Raw genomic sequence first — 19,881 nt, 5'->3', positions numbered from 1 at the left:
CCTGAACCCCTAAGTCCCTTTGGACATCCACTGTTTTTAACTTTTTACCATTTAGAAAGTACCCTGTTCTATCCTTTTTTGATCCAAAGTGGATGACCTCACTTTTGCCTACATTGAATTCCATTTGCCACAGTTTTGCCCATTCACCTAATCTATCAATATCGCTTTGTAATTTTATGTTTTCATCTACACTGCTTACAATGCCACCAATCTTTGTGTCATCGGCAAACTTAGATATGAGACTTTCTATGCCTTCATCTAAGTTGTTAATAAATATTGTGAATAATTGAGGCCCCAGGACAGATCCCTGCGGGACTCCACTAGTCACATCCTGCCAATGTGAGTACTTACTTAATATATTAATGATTTAGACCTAAATGTAGGGGGCACGATTAAGAAGTTTGCAGATGATACAAAAATTGGTCGTGTTGTTGATAGTGAGGAGGAAAGCTGTAGACTGCAGGAAGATATCAATGGACTGGTCAGGTGGGCAGAAGAGTGGCAAATGGAATTCAATCCGGAGAAGTGTGAGGTAATGCATTTGGGGAGGGCAAACAAGGCAAGGGAATACACAATAAATGGGAGGATACTGAGAGGTGTAGAGGAAGTGAGGGACCTTGGAGTGCATGTCCACAGATCCCTGAAGGTAACAGGACAGGTAGATAAGGTGGTTAAGAAGGCATACGGGATACTTTCCTTTATTAGCCAAGGCATAGAATATAAGAGCAGGGAGGTTATGCTGGAACTGTATAAAACACTAGTTAGGCCACAGCTTGAGTACTGTGTACAGTTCTGGTCACCACATTACAGGAAGGATGTGATTGCACTGGAGAGGGTGCAGAGGAGATTTACGAGAATGTTGCCAGGACTGGAGAATTTTAGCTATGAGGAAAGATTGGATAGACTGGGGTTGTTTTCTTTCGAATAGAGGAGGCTGAGGGGAGATTTAATTGAGGTGTATAAAATTATGAGGTGCCTGGATTGAGTGGATAGGGAGGACCTATTTCCCTTAGCAGAGGGGTCAGTGACCAGGGGGCTTAGATTTAAGGTAATTGGTAGAAGGATTAGAGGGGAGCCGAGGAAAACCTTTTTCACCCAGTGGGTGGTGGGGGTCTGGAACTCACTGCCTGAGAGGGTGGGAGAGGCAGAAACCCTCAACTCATTTAAAAGTACCTGGATGTGCACCTGAAGTGCTGTAACCTACAGGGCTACGGACCAAGTGCTGGAATGTGGGATTAGGCTGGGCGGCTCATTTTCAACCGGCGCAGACACGATTTGCTGAATGGCCTCCTTCTGTGCTGTAAATTTTCTATTTCTATGTTTCTAAAGGAAGATGGTAGTGGTTGTTGGAGGCCAATCATCTCAGCCCCAGGGCATTGCTGCAGGAGTTCCTCAGGACAGTGTCCTAGGCCCAACCATCTTCAGCTGCTTCATCAATGACCTTCCCTCCAGCATAAGGTCAGAAATGGGGGTGTTCGCTGATGATTGCACAGTGTTCAGTTCCATTTGCAACACTTCAGATAATGAAGCAGTCCGTGCTCATATGCAGCAAGACCTGGACAACATCCAGGTTTGGGCTGATAAGTGGCAAGTAACATTCGCACCAGATAAGTGCCAGGCAATGACCATCTCCAACAAGAGAGAGTCTAATCACCTCCCCTAGACATTCAACGGCATTACCATCGCCGAATCCCCCACCATCAACATCCTGGGGGTCAGGGAGGAGATAGATTCGGTACAAACTGAACACATTCCTCTAAGGGGGCAAGGAAGGGAGTCCAAAGCTGGAGCCCATTCGGCCCACTGTGTCCGTGCTGGCTAAAAATGAGCTACCCTGCCGAATCCCACTTCTCCAGACCTGTCAACATCCTCGTAAATCTCCTCTGTACCCTCTCTAGTGCAATCACATTTTCATAGATTCATAGAATCATGGAAAGGTTACAGCACAGAAGGAGGGCATTCGGCCCATCGAGTCTGCACCGGCTCTATGTAAGAGCAATCCAGCTAGTCCCACTCCCCCACCCTTTCCCCGTAGCCCTGCAATTTTTTCCTTTCAAGTACTTATCCAGTTCCTTTTTGAAGGCCATGATTGAATCTGCCTCCACCACCCTCTCGGGCAGTGCATTCCAGATCCTAACCACTCGCTGTGTAAAAATGCTTTTCCTCATGTCGCCTTTGGTTCTTTTGCCAATCACCTTAAATCTGTGTCCTCAGGTTCTTGACCCTTCCGCCAATGGGAACAGTTTCTCTCTATCTACTCTGTCGAGACCCTTCATGATTTTGAATACCTCTATCAAATCTCCTCTCAACCGTCTCTGTTCCAAGGAGAACAACCCCAGTTTCTCCAGTCTATCCACGTAACTAAAGTCCCTCAGCCCTGGAATCATTCTAGCAAATCTCTTCTGCACCCTCTCTAAGGCCTTCACATCTTTCCTAAAGTGCGGTGCCTAGAACTGGACACAATAATCCAGTGTTTTATAAAGGTTCATCATGATTTCCATACTTTTGTACTCTATGCCTCTATTACTGGTAAGCCTGAAGATTGGGAAAACTTTAAAAACCAGCAAAGGATAACTAAAAGAATAATAAAGGAGAAAATAAATTATGAGAGTAAACTCGCAAGAAATATAAAAACTGACAGTAAAAGTTTCTACAAGTATATAAAAAGGAAGAGGGTAGCTAAAGTAAACATTGGTCCCTTAGAGGACGAGACCGGGGAAATAATAATAGAAAACAAGGAAATGGCAGAGGAATTGAACAGATATTTTGTATCTGTCTTCACAGTAGAAGACACCAATAATATACCAATAATTGTAGAAAATCAAGGGGCAAAGGGGAGGGAGGAACTAAAAACAATCACTATCACTAGAGAAAAAGTACTAGGTAAACAAATGGGTCTAAAGGCTGACAAGTCCCCTGGACCTGATGGCTTGCATCCGAGGGTCTTAAAGGAAGTGGCTGCAGAGATAGTGGATGCATTGGTTGTAATCTTCCAGAATTCACTAGATTCTGGAAAAGTCCCAGCGGATTGGAAAACCGCAAACGTAACACCCCTATTCAAGAAGGGAGTGAGACAGAAAGCAGGTAACTATAGACCAGTTAGCCTAACATCTGTCATTGAGAAAATGCTAGAATCCATTATTATGGAAGTAGTAGCAGGACATTTAGTGACTCATAATACAATCAAGGAGAGTCAACATGGTTTTATGAAGGAGAAATCGTGTCTGACAAATTTATTAGAGTTCTTTGAGGAAGTAACGGGCAGGGTGGATAAAGGGGAACCAATGGATGCAGTATATTTGGATTTCCAAAAGGCATTCGATAAGGTGCCACATAAAAGATTACTGCACAAGATAAGAGCTCATGGTGTTGGGGGTAATATACTGGCATGGATAGAGGATTGGATAACTAACAGAAAACAAAGAGTCGGGATAAAAGGGTCATTTTCAAAATGGCAATCTGTAACTAGTGGGGTGCCGCAGGGCTCAGTGCTGGGACCTCAACTATTTACAATATATATCAATGACTTGGATGAAGGAACAGAGTGTCCTGTGGCCAAATTTGCTGATGATACAAAGATAGGTGGAAAAGCAAGTTGTGATGAGGACACAAAGTGTCTGCAAAGGGATATTGACAGGTTAAGCGAATGGGCAAAAATTTGGCAGATGGAATATAATGTGGGAAAATGTGAAGTCATCCACTTTGGGAGGAAAAATAAAAAAGCAAAATATTATTTGAATGGAGAAACACTACAAAATGCTGCGGTACAGAGGGATCTGGGTGTCCTCGTACATGAAACACAAAAAGTCAACATACAGGTGCAGCAGGTAATCCAGAAGGCAAACGGAGTATTGGCCTTTATTTCTAGGGAAAAGCAGGGAAGTCATGCTCCAACTGTACAGGGTGCTGGTGAGACCACACCTGGAGTACTGCGTACAGTTCTGGTGCCCTTATTTAAGGAAGGACATACTTGCATTGGAGGCAGTTCAGAGAAGGTTCACTCGGTTGATTCCGGGTATGGAAGGATTGTCTTATGAGGAAAGATTGAACAGGTTGGGTCTATACTCATTGGAGTTTAGAAGAATGAGAGGAGATCTTATTGAAACATACAAGATTCTGAGGGGACTCGATAGGGTAGATGCTGAGAGGATGTTACCCCTCATGGGGGAATCTAAAACCAGGGGCATGGCCTCAGAATAAAGGGTCACTCATTCAGACGTAAATGAGGAGGAATTTCTTCTCCCAGAGGGTCGTGAATCTTTGGAATTCTTTACCCCAAAAAGCTATGGAGGCTGAGTCATTGAATACATTCAAGGCTGAGTTAGACACATTTTTGATCAGCAAGAGAGTCAAAGGATATGGGGAAAGGCGGGAAAGTGGAGTTGAGGTAAAAATCAGATCAGCCATGATCTCACTAAATGGTGGAGCAGGCTTGAGGGGCCGAATGGCCTACTCCTGCTCCTATCTGATATGCTCTTATGGTCTTATTTATAAAGCCCAGGATCCCGTATGATTTTTTAAACAATTTCTCAACCTGCCCTGCCACCTTCAATAATTAGTGCACATATACCCCCAGATCTCTCTGTTCTTGTACCCCTTTTAGAATGGTGCCCTCTAGTTTATATTACCTCTCCTCGTTCTTCCTACCGAAATGTATCACTTCGCTTTTTTCTGCGTTAAATTTCATCTGTCACGTGTCCACCCATTCCACCAATTTTGAAATTGTGCCCTGTACACCCAAGTCCAAGTCATTAATACATATCAAGAAAAGCAGTGGTCCCAGCACTGACCCCTGGGGAACACACTGTACACCTCCCTCCAGTCCGAAAAACAACCGTTCACCACTACTCTCTGTTTCCTGTCCTTTAGCCAATTCTTAATCCATGTTGCCGCTGCCCCTTTTATTCCATGAGCCGCAATCTTGATGATAAGCCTACTGTATGGCACTTTATCAAACGCCTTTTGAAAATCCATATACACCACATCAATTGCATTGCCCTCACCTACCCTCTCTGTTACCTCATCAAAAAACTCCATCAGGTTAGTTAAACACGATTTGCCTTTAACAAATCCGTGCTGGCTTTCCCTCATCAATCCACACTTCTCCAAGTGACTGTTAATTCTGTCCTGGATTATCATTTCTAAAAGTTTCCCCACCACTGAGGTTAAACCGACTGGCCTGTAGTTGCTGGGTTTATCCTTACACCCTTTTTTGAACAAGGGTGTGACATTTGCAATTCTCCAGTCCTCTGGCACCACCCCTGTATCTAAGGATGTTTGGAAGATTATGGCCAGTACCTCCGCAATTTCCACCCTTACTTCCCTCAGTAACCTAGGATGCATCCCATCCGGACCGGGTGATTTATCTACTTTAAGTACAGTCAGCCTTTCTAGTACCTCCTCTTTATCAATTTTTAGCCCATCCAGTATCTCAACTATATCTTCCTTTACCGAGACTCTGGCAGCATCTTCCTTGGTAAAGACAGATGCAAAGTACTCATTTTGTACCTCGGCCATCCCCTCTGCCTCGGTGAGTAGATCTCCTTTTTGGTCCCTAATCGGCCCCACCCCTCCTCTTACTACCCGTTTACTGTTTACATGCCTGGAGAAGACTTTTGGATTCCCTTTTATGTTAACCGCCAGTCTATTCTCATACTCTCTCTTTGCCCCTCTTATTTCCTTTTTCACGTCCCCTCTGAACTTTCTATATTCTGCCTGGTTCTCACTTGTGTTATCAACCTGACATCTGTCATATGCCCCTTTTTTCCATTTAAGCTTACTCACTATCTATTTCATCATCCAGGGAGCTCTGTCTTTAGTTGCCCCTTTCCCCCTCGTGGGAATGTACCCACACTCTACCTGAACCTCTTCAAAGGATGCCCACTGTTCAATTGCAGTTTTGCCTGCCAATCATTGATACAATTTACCCGGGCCAGATCTGTTCTCATCCCACTGAAATTGGCCCTCCTCCAATTGAGTATTTTTACTTTAGGGTGATCCTTTTCCATAGCTATTCTAAACCTTATGATACTATGATCGCTGCTTCACTGAAAGCAAACATGCAGGTGCAACAAGCAGTTAAGAAGGCAAATGGTATGTTGGCCTTCATTGCAAGAGGATTTGAGTACAGGAGTAAAGATGTCTTACTGCAGTTATACAGGGCCTTGGTGAGACCACATCTGGAGTATTATGTGCAGTTTTGGTCTCCTTATCTAAGAAAGGATATACTTGCCATAGAGGGAATGCAGCAAAGGTTCACCAGACTGATTTCTGGGATGGCAGGACTGTCGTATGAGGAGAGATTGGGTCGACTCGGCCTGTATTCACTTGAGTTTAGAAGAATGAGAGAGGATCTCATTGAAACATATAAAATTCTGACAGGGCGAGACAGACTGGATGCAGGGAGGATGTTTCCCCTGGCTGGGGGGTCCAGAACGAGGGGTCACAGTCTCAGGATACGTGGTAGGACATTTAGGACTGAGATGAGGAGAAATTTCTTCACTCAGAGGGTGGTGAACCTGTGGAATTCTCTACCACAGAAGACTGTGGAGGCCAAGTCACTGAATATATTTAAGAAGGAGCTCGATAGATTTCTAGACACAAAAAGCATCAAGGGGTATGGGGAGAGAGCGGGAATATGATATTGAGATAGAGCCATGATCATATTGAATGGCGGAGCAGGCTCGAAGGGCCGAATGGCCTACTCCTGCTCCTATTTTCTATGTTTCTATGTTTCTAAATGTTCCCCCACTGAGCCTTGCTCCACTTGGCCCGTCTCATTCCCCAGGACCAGATCCAGCAATGCCTCCTTCCTCATTAGGCCAGAAACATACTGGTTAAGAAAGTTCTCCTGAACACATTTCAAAAATTCCTCCTCCTCTTTGCCCCTTATATTATTATTGTTATCCCAGTCTATATTAGGATAGTTAAAGTCCCCAGTTATCACTGCACGATGGCTTTTGCAAATCTCTGTAATTTCCCTGCAAATTTGCTCCTTTATATCCTTCCCACTAGTTGGTAGCCGACAGAATACACCCAGTACATATTTCCCAGGAGGATACAAGCTCAGTACATAATTCCCAGGAGGATACAAGCTCAGTACATATTTCCCAGGAGCATACAAGCTCAGTACATATTTCCCAGGAGGATACAAGCTCAGTACATATTTCCCAGGAGGATACAAGTTCATTACATGTTTCCCAGGAGGATACAAGCTCAGTACATATTTCCCAGGAGGATACAAGCTCAGTACATATTTCCCAGGAGGATACAAGCTCAGTACATAATTACCAGGAGGATACAAGTTCAGTACATGTTTCCCTGGAGGATACAAGTTCATTACATGTTTCCCAGGAGGATACAAGTTCAGTACATGTTTCCCAGGAGGATACAAGTTCAGTACATGTTTCCCAGGAGGATACAAGTTCAGTACATGTTTCCCAGGAGGATACAAGTTCAGTACATGTTTCCCAGGAGGATACAAGTTCAGTACATGTTTCCCTGGAGGATACAAGTTCATTACATGTTTCCCAGGAGGATACAAGTTCAGTACATGTTTCCCAGGAGGATACAAGTTCAGTACATGTTTCCCAGGAGGATACAAGTTCAGTACATGTTTCCCAGGAGGATACAAGTTCAGTACATGTTTCTCAGGAGGATACAAGTTCAGTACATGTTTCCCAGGAGGATACAAGTTCAGTACATGTTTCCCAGGAGGATACAAGTTCAGTACATGTTTCCCTGGAGGATACAAGTTCAGTACATGTTTCCCAGGAGGATACAAGTTCAGTACATGTTTCCCAGGAGGATACAAGTTCATTACATGTTTCTCAGGAGGATACAAGCCCAGTACATGTTTCCCAGGAGGATACAAGTTCATTACATGTTTCTCAGGAGGATACAAGCCCAGCACATGTTTCCCAGGAGGATACAAGTTCAGTACATGTTTCCCAGGAGGATACAAGTTCAGTACATGTTTCCCAGGAGGATACAAGTTCATTACATGTTTCCCTGGAGGATACAAGTTCATTACATGTTCTCAGGAGGATAAAAGTTCAGTACATGTTTCCCAGGAGGATACAAGTTCATTACATGTTTCCCTGGAGGATACAAGCTCAGTACATGTTTCCCAGGAGGATACAAGTTCATTACATGTTTCCCAGGAGGATACAAGTTCATTACATGTTTCCCAGGAGGATACGAGTTCAGTACATGTTTCCCAGGAGGATACAAGTTCATTACATGTTTCTCAGGAGGATACAAGTTCATTACATGTTTCCCAGGAGGATACAAGTTCATTACATGTTTCTCAGGAGGATACAAGTTCATTACATGTTTCCCAGGAGGATACAAGCCCAGCACATGTTTCCCAGGAGGATACAAGTTCAGTACATGTTTCCCAGGAGGATACAAGTTCAGTACATGTTTCCCAGGAGGATACAAGTTCAGTACATGTTTCCCAGGAGGATACAAGTTCAGTACATGTTTCTCAGGAGGATACAAGTTCAGTACATGTTTCCCAGGAGGATACAAGTTCAGTACATGTTTCCCAGGAGGATACAAGTTCATTACATGTTTCCCTGGAGGATACAAGCTCAGTACATGTTTCCCAGGAGGATACAAGTTCATTACATGTTTCCCAGGAGGATACAAGTTCATTACATGTTTCTCAGGAGGATACAAGTTCATTACATGTTTCCCAGGAGGATACAAGTTCATTACATGTTTCTCAGGAGGATACAAGTTCATTACATGTTTCCCAGGAGGATACAAGCCCAGCACATGTTTCCCAGGAGGATACAAGTTCAGTACATGTTTCCCAGGAGGATACAAGTTCAGTACATGTTTCCCAGGAGGATACAAGCCCAGCACATGTTTCCCAGGAGGATACAAGTTTAGGACATGTTTCCCAGGAGGATACGAGTTCAGTACATGTTTCCCAGGAGGATACAAGTTCAGTACATGTTTCTCAGGAGGATACAAGTTCAGTACATTTTTCCCAGGAGGATACAAGTTCATTACATGTTTCCCAGGAGGATACAAGTTCAGTACATGTTTCCCAGGAGGATACAAGTTCAGTACATGTTTCCCAGGAGGATACAAGTTCAGTACATGTTTCCCAGGAGGATACAAGTTCAGTACATGTTTCCCAGGAGGATACAAGTTCAGTACATGTTTCCCAGGAGGATACAAGTTCAGTACATGTTTCCCTGGAGGATACAAGTTCAGTACATGTTTCCCAGGAGGATAGAAGTTCAGTACATGTTTCCCAGGAGGATACAAGTTCAGTACATGTTTCCCTGGAGGATACAAGTTCAGTACATGTTTCCCAGGAGGATACAAGTTCAGTACATGTTTCCCTGGAGGATACAAGTTCACTACATGTTTCCCAGGAGGATACGAGTTCAGTACATGTTTCCCAGGAGGATACAAGTTCAGTACATGTTTCCCAGGAGGATACAAGTTCAGTACATGTTTCCCAGAAGGATACAAGTTCATTACATGTTTCCCAGAAGGATACAAGTTCATTACATGTTTCCCAGGAGGATACAAGTTCAGTACATGTTTCCCCGGAGGATACAAGTTCATTACATGTTTCCCAGAAGGATACAAGTTCATTACATGTTTCCCAGAAGGATACAAGTTCAGTACATGTTTCCCAGGAGGATACAAGTTCATTACATGTTTCCCAGAAGGATACAAGTTCATTACATGTTTCCCAGAAGGATACAAGTTCATTACATGTTTCCCAGGAGGATACAAGTTCAGTACATGTTTCCCAGAAGGATACAAGTTCATTACATGTTTCCCAGAAGGATACAAGTTCAGTACATGTTTCCCAGAAGGATACAAGTTCATTACATGTTTCCCAGAAGGATACAAGTTCATTACATGTTTCCCAGGAAGATACAAGTTCAGTACATGTTTCCCAGGAGGATACAAGTTCATTACATGTTTCCCAGGAGGATACAAGTTCATTACATGTTTCCCAGAAGGATACAAGTTCATTACATGTTTCCCAGAAGGATACAAGTTCATTACATGTTTCCCAGGAAGATACAAGTTCAGTACATGTTTCCCAGGAGGATACAAGTTCAGTACATGTTTCCCAGGAGGATACAAGTTCAGTACATGTTTCCCTGGAGGATACAAGTTAAGTACATGTTTCCCAGGAGGATACAAGTTCAGTACATGTTTCCCAGGAGGATACAAGTTCAGTACATGTTTCCCAGGAGGATACAAGTTCAGTACATGTTTCCCAGGAGGATACAAGTTCAGTACATGTTTCCCAGAAGGATACAAGTTCATTACATGTTTCCCAGGAGGATACAAGTTCAGTACATGTTTCTCAGGAGGATACAAGTTCAGTACATGTTTCCCAGGAGGATACAAGTTCAGTACATATTTCCCAGGAGGATACAAGTTCAGTACATGTTTCCCAGGAGGATACAAGTTCAGTACATGTTTCCCAGGAGGATACAAGCTCAGTACATGTTTCCCAGGAGGATACAAGTTCAGTACATATTTCCCAGGAGGATACAAGTTCATTACATGTTTCCCAGGAGGATACAAGCTCAGCACATGTTTCCCAGGAGGATACAAGTTCAGTACATGTTTACCTGGAGGATACAAGTTCAGTACATGTTTCCCAGGAGGATACAAGTTCAGTACATGTTTCCCAGAAGGATACAAGTTCATTACATGTTTCCCAGGAGGATACAAGTTCATTACATGTTTCCCAGGAGGATACAAGTTCAGTACATGTTTCCCAGGAGGATACAAGTTCATTACATGTTTCCCTGGAGGATACAAGCCCAGTACATGTTTCCCAGGAGGATACAAGTTCAGTACATGTTTCCCAGGAGGATACAAGTTCAGTACATGTTTCCCTGGAGGATACGAGTTCAGTACATGTTTCCCAGGAGGATACAAGTTCAGTACATGTTTCCCAGGAGGATACAAGTTCAGTACATGTTTCCCTGGAGGATACAAGTTCAGTACTTGTTTCCCAGGAGGATACGAGTTCAGTACTTGTTTCCCAGGAGGATACGAGTTCTGTACATGTTTCCCTGGAGGATACAAGTTCAGTACATGTTTCCCAGGAGGATCAAAGTTCAGTACTTGTTTCCCAGGAGGATACGAGTTCAGTACATGTTTCCCAGGAGGATACAAGTTCAGTACATGTTTCCCAGGAGGATACAAGTTCATTACATGTTTCTCAGGAGGATACAAGTTCAGTACATGTTTCCCAGGAGGATACAAGTTCAGTACTTGTTTCCCAGGAGGATACGAGTTCAGTACATGTTTACCAGGAGGATACAAGTTCAGTACATGTTTCCCAGGAGGATACGAGTTCAGTACTTGTTTCCCAGGAGGATACGAGTTCAGTACATGTTTCCCAGGAGGATACAAGTTCAGTACATGTTTCCCAGGAGGATACAAGCTCAGTACATGTTTCCCAGGAGGATACAAGTTCAGTACATGTTTCCCAGGAGGATACAAGTTCAGTACATGTTTCCCAGGAGGATACAAGTTCAGTACATGTTTCCCTGGAGGATACAAGTTCAGTACATGTTTCCCAGGAGGATACAAGTTCAGTACATGTTTCCCTGGAGGATACAAGTTCAGTACATGTTTCCCAGGAGGATACGAGTTCAGTACATGTTTCCCAGGAGGATACAAGTTCAGTACATGTTTCCCAGGAGGATACAAGTTCAGTACATGTTTCCCAGAAGGATACAAGTTCATTACATGTTTCCCAGAAGGATACAAGTTCATTACATGTTTCCCAGGAGGATACAAGTTCAGTACATGTTTCCCCAGAGGATACAAGTTCATTACATGTTTCCCAGAAGGATACAAGTTCATTACATGTTTCCCAGAAGGATACAAGTTCAGTACATGTTTCCCAGGAGGATACAAGTTCATTACATGTTTCCCAGAAGGATACAAGTTCATTACATGTTTCCCAGAAGGATACAAGTTCATTACATGTTTCCCAGGAAGATACAAGTTCAGTACATGTTTCCCAGGAGGATACAAGTTCATTACATGTTTCCCAGGAGGATACAAGTTCATTACATGTTTCCCAGAAGGATACAAGTTCATTACATGTTTCCCAGAAGGATACATGTTCATTACATGTTTCCCAGGAAGATACAAGTTCAGTACATGTTTCCCAGGAGGATACAAGTTCAGTACATGTTTCCCAGGAGGATACAAGTTCAGTACATGTTTCCCTGGAGGATACAAGTTAAGTACATGTTTCCCAGGAGGATACAAGTTCAGTACATGTTTCCCAGGAGGATACAAGTTCAGTACATGTTTCCCAGGAGGATACAAGTTCAGTACATGTTTCCCAGGAGGATACAAGTTCAGTACATGTTTCCCAGAAGGTTACAAGTTCATTACATGTTTCCCAGGAGGATACAAGTTCAGTACATGTTTCTCAGCAGGATACAAGTTCAGTACATGTTTCCCAGGAGGATACAAGTTCAGTACATATTTCCCAGGAGGATACAAGTTCAGTACATGTTTCCCAGGAGGATACAAGTTCAGTACATGTTTCCCAGGAGGATACAAGCTCAGTACATGTTTCCCAGGAGGATACAAGTTCAGTACATATTTCCCAGGAGGATACAAGTTCATTACATGTTTCCCAGGAGGATACAAGCTCAGTACATGTTTCCCAGGAGGATACAAGTTCAGTACATGTTTCCCTGGAGGATACAAGTTCAGTACATGTTTCCCAGGAGGATACAAGTTCAGTACATGTTTCCCAGAAGGATACAAGTTCATTACATGTTTCCCAGGAGGATACAAGTTCATTACATGTTTCCCAGGAGGATACAAGTTCAGTACATGTTTCCCAGGAGGATACAAGTTCATTACATGTTTCCCAGGAGGATACAAGCCCAGTACATGTTTCCCAGGAGGATACAAGTTCAGTACATGTTTCCCAGGAGGATACAAGTTCATTACATGTTTCCCTGGAGGATACGAGTTCAGTACATGTTTCCCAGGAGGATACAAGTTCAGTACATGTTTCCCAGGAGGATACAAGTTCAGTACATGTTTCCCTGGAGGATACAAGTTCAGTACTTGTTTCCCAGGAGGATACGAGTTCAGTACTTGTTTCCCAGGAGGATACAAGTTCAGTACATGTTTCCCAGGAGGATCAAAGTTCAGTACTTGTTTCCCAGGAGGATACGAGTTCAGTACATGTTTCCCAGGAGGATACAAGTTCAGTACATGTTTCCCAGGAGGATACAATTTCATTACATGTTTCTCAGGAGGATACAAGTTCAGTACATGTTTCCCAGGAGGATACAAGTTCAGTACTTGTTTCCCAGGAGGATACGAGTTCAGTTCATGTTTCCCAGGAGGATACAAGTTCAGTACATGTTTCACAGGAGGATACGAGTTCAGTACTTGTTTCCCAGGAGGATACGAGTTCAGTACATGTTTCCCAGGAGGATACAAGTTCAGTACATGTTTCCCAGGAGGATACAAGCTCAGTACATGTTTCCCAGGAGGATACAAGTTCAGTACATGTTTCCCAGGAGGATACAAGTTCAGTACTTGTTTCCCTGTAGGATACGAGTTCAGTACATGTTTCTCAGGAGGATACAAGTTCAGTACATGTTTCCCAGGAGGATACGAGTTCAGTACATGTTTCCCAGGAGGATACAAGTTCAGTACTTGTTTCCCAGGAGGATACGAGTTCAGTACATGTTTCCCAGGAGGATACAAGTTCAGTACATGTTTCCCAGGAGGATACAAGTTCAGTACATGTTTCCCAGGAGGATACAAGTTCAGTACATTTTTCCCTGGAGGATACAAGTTCAGTACATGTTTCCCAGGAGGATACAAGTTCATTACATATTTCCCAGGAGGATACAAGTTCAGCACTTGTTTCCCAGGAGGATACAAGTTCAGTACATGTTTCTCAGGAGGATACAAGTTCAGTACATGTTTCCCAGGAGGATACAAGTTCAGTACATGTTTCCCAGGAGGATACAAGTTCAGTACATGTTTCCCAGGAGGATACAAGTTCAGTACATGTTTCCCTGGAGGATACAAGTTCAGTACATGTTTCCCAGGAGGATACAAGTTCAGTACATGTTTCCCAGGAGGATACAAGTTCAGTACATGTTACCCAGGAGGATACAAGTTCAGTACATGTTTCCCAGGAGGATACAAGTTCAGTACATGTTTCCCAGGAGGATACAAGTTCAGTACATGTTTCCCAGGAGGATACAAGTTCAGTACATGTTTCCCAGGAGGATACAAGTTCAGTACATGTTTCCCAGGAGGATACAAGTTCAGTACATGTTTCCCAGGAGGATACAAGTTCAGTACATGTTTCCCAGGAGGATACAAGTTCAGTACATGTTTCCCAGGAGGATACAAGTTCAGTACTTGTTTCCCAGGAGGTTACAAGTTCAGTACATGTTTCCCAGGAGGATACAAGTTCAGTACATGTTTCCCAGGAGGATACAAGTTCAGTACACGTTTCCCTGGAGGATACAAGTTCAGTACATGTTTCCCAGGAGGATACAAGTTCAGTACATGTTTCCCTGGAGGATACAAGTTCAGTACATGTTTCCCAGGAGGATACGAGTTCAGTACATGTTTCCCAGGAGGATACAAGTTCAGTACATGTTTCCCAGAAGGATACAAGTTCATTACATGTTTCCCAGAAGGATACAAGTTCATTACATGTTTCCCAGGAGGATACAAGTTCAGTACATGTTTCCCCGGAGGATACAAGTTCATTACATGTTTCCCAGAAGGATACAAGTTCATTACATGTTTCCCAGAAGGATACAAGTTCAGTACATGTTTCCCAGGAGGATACAAGTTCATTACATGTTTCCCAGAAGGATACAAGTTCATTACATGTTTCCCAGAAGGATACAAGTTCATTACATGTTTCCCAGGAGGATACAAGTTCAGTACATGTTTCCCAGAAGGATACAAGTTCATTACATGTTTCCCAGAAGGATACAAGTTCATTACATGTTTCCCAGGAAGATACAAGTTCAGCACATGTTTCCCAGGAGGATACAAGTTCATTACATGTTTCCCAGGAGGATACAAGTTCATTACATGTTTCCCAGAAGGATACAAGTTCATTACATGTTTCCCAGAAGGATACAAGTTCATTACATGTTTCCCAGGAAGATACAAGTTCAGTACATGTTTCCCAGGAGGATACAAGTTCAGTACATGTTTCCCAGGAGGATACAAGTTCAGTACATGTTTCCCTGGAGGATACAAGTTAAGTACATGTTTCCCAGGAGGATACAAGTTCAGTACATGTTTCCCAGGAGGATACAAGTTCAGTACATGTTTCCCAGGAGGATACAAGTTCATTACATGTTTCCCAGGAGGATACAAGTTCATTACATGTTTCCCAGAAGGATACAAGTTCATTACATGTTTCCCAGAAGGATACAAGTTCATTACATGTTTCCCAGGAAGATACAAGTTCAGTACATGTTTCCCAGGAGGATACAAGTTCATTACATGTTTCCCAGGAGGATACAAGTTCATTACATGTTTCCCAGAAGGATACAAGTTCATTACATGTTTCCCAGAAGGATACAAGTTCATTACATGTTTCCCAGGAAGATACAAGTTCAGTACATGTTTCCCAGGAGGATACAAGTTCAGCACATGTTTCCCAGGAGGATACAAGTTCAGTACATGTTTCCCAGGAGGATACAAGTTCAGTACATGTTTCCCTGGAGGATCCAAGTTAAGTACATGTTTCCCAGGAGGATACAAGTTCAGTACTTGTTTCCCTGGAGGATACAAGTTCAGTACATGTAACCATGGAGGATACAAGTTCAGTACATGTTTCCCAGGAGGATACAAGTTCAGCACATGTTTCCCAGGAGGATACAAGCTCAGTACATGTTTCTCAGGAGGATACAATTTCAGTACATATTTCCCTGGAGGATACAAGTTCAGTACATGTTTCCCAGGAGGATACAAGCTCAGTACATGTTTCCCAGGAGGATACAAGTTCAGTACATATTTCCCAGGAGGATACAAGTTCATTACATGTTTCCCAGGAGGATACAAGCTCAGTACATGTTTCCCAGGAGGATACAAGTTCAGTACATGTTTCCCTGGAGGATACAAGTTCAGTACATGTTTCCCTGGAGGATACAAGTTCAGTACTTGTTTCCCAGGAGGATACGAGTTCAGTACTTGTATCCCAGGAGGATACGAGTTCAGTACTTTTTCCCAGGAGGATACAAGTTCAGTACATGTTTCCCAGGAGGATACAAGTTCAGTACATGTTTCCCAGGAGGATACAAGTTCAGTACATGATTCCCAGGAGGATACAAGTTCAGTACATGTTTCCCAGGAGGATACGAGTTCAGTACATGTTTCCCAGGAGGATACAAGTTCAGTACTTGTTTCCCAGGAGGATACAAGTTCAGTACTTGTTTCCCAGGAGGATACGAGTTCAGTACATGTTTCCCAGGAGGATACAAGTTCAGTACTTGTTTCCCAGGAGGATACGAGTTCAGTACATGTTTCCCAGGAGGATACAAGTTCAGTACTTGTTTCCCAGGAGGATACGAGTTCAGTACATGTTTCCCAGGAGGATACAAGTTCATTACATGTTTCTCAGGAGGATACAAGTTCAGTACATGTTTCCCAGGAGGATACAAGTTCAGTACATGTTTCCCAGGAGGATACAAGTTCAGTACATGTTTCCCAGGAGGATACAAGTTCAGTACATGTTTCCCAGGAGGATACAAGTTCAGTACATGTTTCCCAGGAGGATACGAGTTCAGTACATGTTTCCCAGGAGGATACAAGTTCAGCACATGTTTCCCAGGAGGATACAAGTTCAGTACATGTTTCCCAGGAGGATACGAGTTCAGTACATGTTTCCCAGGAGGATACGAGTTCAGTACATGTTTCCCAGGAGGATACAAGTTCAGTACATGTTTCCCAGGAGGATACAAGTTCATTACATATTTCCCAGGAGGATACAAATTCAGTACTTGTTTCCCAGGAGGATACAAGTTCAGTACATGTTTCCCAGGAGGATACAAGTTCAGTACTTGTTTCCCAGGAGGATACGAGTTCAGTACATGTTTCCCAGGAGGATACAAGTTCAGTACATGTTTCCCAGGAGGATACAGGTACAGTACATGTTTCCCTGGAGGATACAAGTTCAGTACATGTTTCCCAGGAGGATACAAGTTCAGTACATGTTTCCCTGGAGGATACAAGTTCAGTACATGTTTCCCTGGAAGATACAAGTTCAGTACATGTTTCCCTGGAGGATACAAGTTCAGTACATGTTTCCCTGGAGGATACAAGTTCAGTACATGTTTCCCTGGAGGATACAAGTTCAGTACATGTTTCCCAGGAGGATACGAGTTCAGTACATGTTTCCCAGGAGGATACAAGTTCAGTACATGTTTCCCAGGAGGATACAAGTTCAGTACATGTTTCCCAGAAGGATACAAGTTCATTACATGTTTCCCAGAAGGATAAAAGTTCATTACATGTTTCCCAGGAGGATACAAGTTCAGTACATGTTTCCCCGGAGGATACAAGTTCATTACATGTTTCCCAGAAGGATACAAGTTCATTACATGTTTCCCAGAAGGATACAAGTTCATTACATGTTTCCCAGAAGGATACAAGTTCATTACATGTTTCCCAGGAGGATACAAGTTCAGTACATGTTTCCCAGAAGGATACAAGTTCATTACATGTTTCCCAGAAGGATACAAGTTCATTACATGTTTCCCAGGAGGATACAAGTTCAGTACATGTTTCCCAGGAGGAGACAAGTTCATTACATGTTTCCCAGGAGGATACAAGTTCAGTACATGTTTCCCAGGAGGATACGAGTTCAGTACATGTTTCCCAGGAGGATACGAGTTCAGTACATGTTTCCCAGGAGGATACAAGTTCAGTACATGTTTCCCTGGAGGATACTAGTTCAGTACATGTTTCCCAGGAGGATACAAGTTCATTACATATTTCCCAGGAGGATACAAATTCAGTACTTGTTTCCCAGGAGGATACAAGTTCAGTACATGTTTCCCAGGAGGATACAAGTTCAGTACTTGTTTCCCAGGAGGATACGAGTTCAGTACATGTTTCCCAGGAGGATACAAGTTCAGTACATGTTTCCCAGGAGGATACAAGTTCAGTACATGTTTCCCTGGAGGATACAAGTTCAGTACATGTTTCCCAGGAGGATACAAGTTCAGTACATGTTTCCCTGGAGGATACAAGTTCAGTACATGTTTCCCTGGAAGATACAACTTCAGTACATGTTTCCCTGGAGGATACAAGTTCAGTACATGTTTCCCTGGAGGATACAAGTTCAGTACATGTTTCCCTGGAGGATACAAGTTCAGTACATGTTTCCCAGGAGGATACGAGTTCAGTACATGTTTCCCAGGAGGATACAAGTTCAGTACATGTTTCCCAGGAGGATACAAGTTCAGTACATGTTTCCCAGAAGGATACAAGTTCATTACATGTTTCCCAGAAGGATACAAGTTCATTACATGTTTCCCAGGAGGATACAAGTTCAGTACATGTTTCCCCGGAGGATACAAGTTCATTACATGTTTCCCAGAAGGATACAAGTTCATTACATGTTTCCCAGAAGGATACAAGTTCATTACATGTTTCCCAGAAGGATACAAGTTCATTACATGTTTCCCAGGAGGATACATGTTCAGTACATGTTTCCCAGAAGGATACAAGTTCATTACATGTTTCCCAGAAGGATACAAGTTCATTACATATTTCCCAGGAGGATACAAGTTCAGTAGATGTTTCCCCGGAGGATACAAGTTCATTACATGTTTCCCAGGAGGATACAAGTTCAGTACATGTTTCCCAGGAGGATACAAGTCATTACATGTTTCCCAGGAGAATACAAGTTCAGTACATGTTTCCCAGGAGGATACAAGTTCAGTACATGTTTCCCAGGAGGATACAAGTTCAGTACATGTTTCCCAGGAGGATACAAGTTCAGTACATGTTTCCCAGAAGGATACAAGTTCATTACATGTTTCCCAGAAGGATACAAGTTCATTACATGTTTCCCAGGAGGATACAAGTTCAGTACATGTTTCCCAGGAGGATACAAGTTCAGTACATGTTTCCCTGGAGGATACAAGTTCAGTACATGTTTCCCTGGAGGATACAAGTTCAGTACATGTTTCCCAGAAGGATACAAGTTCATTACATGTTTCCCAGGAGGATACAAGTTCAGTAAATGTTTCCCAGGAGGATACAAGTTCAGTACATGTTTCCCAGGAGGATACAAGTTCAGTACATGTTTCCCAGGAGGATACAAGTTCAGTACATGTTTCCCAGGAGGATACAAGTTCAGTACATATTTCCCAGGAGGATACAAGTTCAGTACATGTTTCCCAGGAGGATACAAGTTCAGTACATGTTTCGCAGGAGGATACAAGCCCAGCACATGTTTCCCAGGAGGATACAAGTTCAGTACATGTTAGCCTGGAGGATACGAGTTCAGTACATATTTCCCAGGAGGATACAAGCCCAGCACATGTTTCCCAGGAGGATACAAGCTCAGTACATATTTCCCTGGAGGATACAAGCTCAGTACATATTTGTCAGGAGGATACAAGTTCAGTACATGTTTCCCTGGAGGATACAAGCTCAGTACATATTTCCCTGGATGATACAAGCTCAGTACATATTTGTCAGGAGGATACAAGTTCAGTACATGTTTCCCAGGAGGATACAAGTTCAGTACATGTTTCCCTGGAGGATACAAGCTCAGTACATATTTCCCTGGAGGATACAAGCTCAGTACATATTTGTCAGGAGGATACAAGTTCAGTACAT

The sequence above is a fragment of the Heptranchias perlo genome, chromosome 3 (assembly GCF_035084215.1).
Source record: "Heptranchias perlo isolate sHepPer1 chromosome 3, sHepPer1.hap1, whole genome shotgun sequence".
Lineage (NCBI taxonomy): Eukaryota > Metazoa > Chordata > Chondrichthyes > Hexanchiformes > Hexanchidae > Heptranchias > Heptranchias perlo.
Note: the sequence above shows the minus strand (reverse complement) of the source record.